Below are 5,902 nucleotides of genomic sequence, written 5' to 3'. Positions count from 1 at the left end.
GGGGAACACCAAAAAGGGCGCGGGGGGGGGGGGGAAGATTTTTTTAATGTGTCAATTTTTATTCCATACAAATGAGCAATGGGGCCTGGGATTTATTCAGTTGTGCCCTGCAATCCAACGGGTGTTCCCTCCATTACAGGCCTTGCCATGTGTCCTTTAAGTAGATTAGGGCCACAAGGGGTATGTTTTTTAACACGGGACCAACGGGGGTATCCATTTTGGGGTGAAGGTCTTCATTCCTATGTACGCTCTACAAAGAAAACAGTTTTTAAATTGACAAAATTGCCAAAAAAATGAAAATCGTAATTTTTTCCTTCTTATTTGCTTAAATTTATTCAAATACTGTGGGGTCAAAATACGCAATACACCCCTAGATGAATTCATTAAGGGGTCTAGTTTTTAAAATGGGGTCACTTGAGTGGGTTTCTTATCATTTTGGCGGCTCAATGGCTCTACAAGTGGGCAATGAGGCCTGGAATTTATTCCGTTGTACCCTGAAATCCAACGGGTGCTCCTTCCATTATAGGCCTAGCCATGTGTCCTTTAAGTAGATTAGGACCACAAGGTGTATGGTTCTGAACACGGGAGAAACAGGGGTATCCATTTTGGGGTGAAAGTCTTCATTCCTATGTGTTGTGTAAAAAAAAAACCAGTTTTTAAATTGATACAACTGCCAAAAAAAATGAAAATTGTAATTTTTTTCCTACTGCTTTGCTTAGATTTATTCAAAAATTGTAGGGTAAAAATACACAGTACACCCCTAGATAAATTCGTTAAGAGGTCTAGTTTTCAAAATGGGGTCATTTGTGGGGGTTCTCTGTCGTTTTGGCCGCTCAAGGGCTCTACAAGTGGGCAATGGGGACTAAATCACTTTCATGCTAAATTTCTGTTCTGAAAGCCACCGACTACTCCTTTCATTTTGGGCCCCGTTGTGCATCCACACATAAGATTAGGGCCACAATGGGTATGTCTCTGAACACGGGAGAAACAGGGGTATCCATTTTGGGGTGCAAGTCTTCATTCACGTGTGTGCTGTACAAAAAAAGCTGTTTTTAAAATGACAGAATTGACAAAAAAACAAAAATCACAATTTTTTCCTTTTGCTTTGCTTGAATTCATTCAAAAACAGTGGGGTCAAAATGGGCAGTACACCCCTAGATAAATTCGTTAAGGGGTCTAGTTTTGAAAATGGGGTCATTTGTGGGGGTTCTCTTTCGTTTTGGCCTCTCAAGAGCTCTACAAAAGTGCTATGGGGCCTAAAACGCCTTCAAGCAAAATTTATGTTCTGAAAGACACCGACTACTCCTTTCATTTTGGGTCCCGTTGTGCATCCAGACATAAGATTAGAACCACAATGGGTATGTTTCTGAACACGGGAGAAACGGGGGTATCCATTTTGGGGTGTAAATCCTCATTTTCATGGGCACTATAGGAAAAAAATATGTCTTTAAAATTACATATTTGAAAAAATATGATTTTTTTTTTTCTCCTCTAAATTGAATTAATTCTTGAAAAAAACTGGTGGGGTCAAAATACTCATGACACCCCTCAGTGAATACATTAAGGGGTGTAGTTTTTAAAATGGGGTCATTTGGGGGGGTCTCTATTATTCTGATACTCATGAGCCTTTGCAAACTTGGCTTGGTGCAGGAAAACAAAGTGTTCCTCAAAATGCTGAAAAGTAATGTTAAATTTGTACGTCCTTTAAATGGTTAAAAAAACACAAAAGTTTTCAAATGTGCATTCAGAATAAAGTAAACAGATATATATATATATCTTATCAAAAATTTGTACAGTATGTTTGGACATATTTGAGATTTTACAGTTGAAAATGTGAAAAAATGACAATTTTTTCAAAATTTTCCCAATATTGGTACTTTTAATAAATATACACAAATTATATCGGTCTATTTTTACAACCAAAATGAAGTACAACATGTGGCGAAAAACCAATGTCAGAATCACTTGGATATGTAAAGCCTTTACGGAGTTATGCTACGTTGAACGACGCATGTCAGATTTCCAAAATTTGGCTCCGTCACTAAGGCGCAAACAGGCTTCGTCACTAAGGGGTTAACACAGTTGGCACTTTAGGGGGTATGTTGTACCATAATCGGACGCCCTTTTATCTGCATCACCTGACCAGTGGTACTGCGCTCACTAGAGGCTGTCTGGTACTGGGTGAAGGAGCGCGCTGATAGCTGAGCCGAACACTTCGGTGGTGAGTGCTGTATCTCCTAAAATCAGCTGTGGGTACGCACTGGTGTAGACTAAATCAGCTGTGGGTACGCACTGGTGTAGACTAAATCAGCTGTGGGTACGCACTGGTGTAGACTTTAACCCTGATTTGGATGTGGAAATGCTGCAGAATTTGCAGTGGAATTTCCATTGCGGACATTCCGCAGCATTCCTGCCCTGTTTACACACCCTGAAAGGCTGGCTATAAACAGATATATTTGCATGCACAATACGCAGTGAATTGAACCCATTGATTTTAGTGGCTTTGTTTACGTGCGCATATTATGTGGATGCATTTCGGCCTTGAAAAAAAAGATAGAACATGCTTTATATTCCTGCGTATATGTGCACCAATGGTCTCCACAGAAGTCAAAGGGAGGTGCGCAAATACGTGCGCAATACGTCAGGAAATAAATGAAATACTGCATGAGGGCTTATTTACACAAGCGTATATCGGCCAGCTGAACTTAGCTCCGCCCCCGTACTGCCCATTCCCATTTTAAACAGCCAGAGGGGAGAAGAGAGGCCGAGAGCCAGTGAGGGGGAGGGAAAGGGGGGAACTACTCAGATGGAAGCGTATATCGGCTGGACATGAAAACGCCAGCCGATATACGCTTCTGTAAATAAGCCCTAATTGCGCAGGAAAAAGAATACATGTGGAACTAATTAGCCATTTCAATCAGTGCCCTTATTTGCCGTGCTCCAATAAGTATGCCCTGCGGGCAGAAGAATTACAGTCCAATATGCCGCTACACATGCAAAAAAGCCTTGTTAAGGCTTAAACAGACGAGCGTGTATGCGCACATTTTAGTGCACGTGAATATCATGCCCGCAAAACATGATGAATAGAACACATTGATTTCAATGGATTCATTCTCAGGAATTGCGCGCAAGAAGAGCTAGGACCTGCCCTATCCTTCTGCGTTTTACGCAGCAAGCTGCCATAGAAGTGTATGGCAATTTCAAAAAAGCAAATGGAAAGTTGTGACACTGTAGAAAACGAAGGGGAATAAGACAGCTGGACCTCATTAGGCTTTAAATAGCCATCCAATTCTACGGAAAGGGAGTATCATGCGCGCATGCGAACTGGTCTTGCGAGCAAAAAAATGACAGCACTATGCACTGACACATGTACAACAGCCTGTTTATTGCCCTCTCCAAACCCTGTTCATGCACAAATATGTTGCGTTGCAGCGAGCGTATTAGTGCATACGTTCATCTGTTTTGCACCTTATGGTGCAAAAACGTAGAATTGGGACGTACTCAATTGCGCTTAGGCTCATGTGAGGGCAAAATCACACGAACATGTTTTTCTACCCTCAGGGCGCCCACCCACTGGCGATTTTTTTTCCCTGCGAAATTCGCAGCATTTTTTTCTCTGCAGGGGTCTATGGGACTTGTAATGTTAAAATCGCGATCGCGCAAAATCGCGATTTTGCGCGATCGCGATTTTAACATTACAAGTCCCATAGACCCCTGCAGAGAAAAAAATGCTGCGAATTTCGCAGGGAAAAAAATCGCCAGTGGGTGGGCACCCTCATATGGCCGTTATAATCATGGCCGTATAATGGGACAAAACCAAACCACTGATTTTAGGATTTCAGTTATTTTGTTTCTACTATTGTATGGCCGAGAAAAGAAAGGACCTGCCCTATCTTTCCCGTAGGTAGTGAATACTACATGCAGGATAGATCAGGCAGAACCCATCATCTCGTATTTTTTTCTCCTTCGCTCTGGTGAGGGGGAAGAAATTCCCCTTGTTCAGGCGCAACTATGCTCCGTGCCGGGGAGCATAGTTGTGCATACGCTTGTCTGCATCCCCCATAAGCGCGGTTTCAGACGAAGGCATTTGCAGAGGCATTTCCGCATGTAATATCTCGCCCGTATAACGCGACAAAGCAATACCTTCGACTTCAAAAGATTCGTTTTTACGTGCAAAATCTTCGTGGCCGCATAACGGAACAAAACCAAACCACTGATTTCAATAGGATTTCAGTGGTTTTGTTTACACTATCCGGATTCTTGCTTATTAATTGTATGGCCGAGAAAAGATAGAACCTACCCTATCTTTTCCGTAGGTAGTAAACACTACGTGTGGGAAAAATCGGGCAGAACCAATCTTCCCGTGTTTTTTTTAACTCTTGCGGAGTTTGAAAATCTGGTGAAGGGGAAGAAATTTCCTTTGTTCAGGTGCAGCTACACTCCTGGCAAGCGTACCTGCACCTACGGCTGTGTGTTTTCTCGCTATAGCAATTGAAGGGGCAAATAAACTGTGTCACAGAAAGTTATCATAACGAGTCATGTTAAACTTGGCCGCATGGATATATATATATAAAAGATGGCCGGACCATTGTACGTGGACAAGCACTTGTACTTCTTGTGTCACCCCTGTTTCTTATAGTCACTCCTATTGTTTGAAATGTTAATTTGTTACTACCTGAAGGGGAAGAAACCCCCCTCGCTCAGGCGAACTACATTCTGTGCTCCATCCTTGGTGTGTTTTTGGGGTTCATGGTATTTCTTCTAAAATGCAGTATAATAGGTTTGGTGTTTTTGTCAGGTGTTATCCAATAGACTTCTCTGAAAAGAAAAGGACGTGCGTATAAAAAGCCACCAAAATGGCTTGTAAAAATGCCTGAAATTTATGGCAGCTTTAGGACTCTTTTACACGAGCGTAGGCTTTTTTATGTTTTCTCTTCCACGCTGTATATGGGCCTGAATGGCCGTTTTTCCGCGCTCACGGTCAGCGTTTTCTCAACCACTCACACAACCGTGAGCGTCGATTCTAGCGAAACAGTACGTCGCAACTCGTAAAACCCTCGCTCTGCCAAAATTCCTGGAATGTCTTCCAATGCCTATATAGAGGCACCTGTAAGCTTTTCGCAGTGTTGGTCGCTGCTAAAATGCCTCCCCCTCCCTTTTTTTTCTGTGCTCCCATAGGAGTCTATGGGATCCGCCAGCGTATATCGGGCAAAAGATAGAACCAGAACTATCTTTCTGGCCACCGTATATACGTCAGACGTATTTCAGTCGTATATGTTCCATTTTGGACGGTGCAACGTTTCTATGCACCGTATAATCGCTCGTGTGGACGAATGCATTGAAGACCAATGCCTCAAATCGGCTCATATATATATATGTATATATATATATATATATATACGGTCGGGCATAAAAACGCGGCATATATTCGCTCGAGTGAATAAAGCCTTATACAAGCTAGACAGAACTACCACTAAAAAAGCGTAAAGGGAGCGTTCCTGAGATATTTCCCCCTGCGGAGCAATAGGCTGGCACTTCATGCACCGCTGCACAGGGTCAGTTTAGGGGTCTCTGCCATGTTCACTTGGATTTCGGAAGTCAAAGTTTGTCTTCATGTGACATAATCATGGCCCATTTTCAGACAAGCAGAAGGCTGATAGAAGCCCCATGTGTAACATGTCCCTCGTATACATTAGACAGCACAGATGTGTACTATAGTTGAGGTAAATGTTTTCTGTGGAAATGACACGTTAGTTCATGATTTCTGCAGATTTTAGGGTGATAATTGGCCGTCGCTGCCGCCTCCGCTTTGCGGCGGTAACTAGGCAACAAGCTAGCCAGGACAAGCGTCCGGAACGTCTGTTCCGCGCTAATGTTTCCGGGGGAGTTTAGTTCGGTTACA

Source organism: Eleutherodactylus coqui, chromosome 5, assembly GCF_035609145.1.
Source record: "Eleutherodactylus coqui strain aEleCoq1 chromosome 5, aEleCoq1.hap1, whole genome shotgun sequence".
NCBI classification, from domain to species: domain Eukaryota; kingdom Metazoa; phylum Chordata; class Amphibia; order Anura; family Eleutherodactylidae; genus Eleutherodactylus; species Eleutherodactylus coqui.
Note: the sequence above shows the minus strand (reverse complement) of the source record.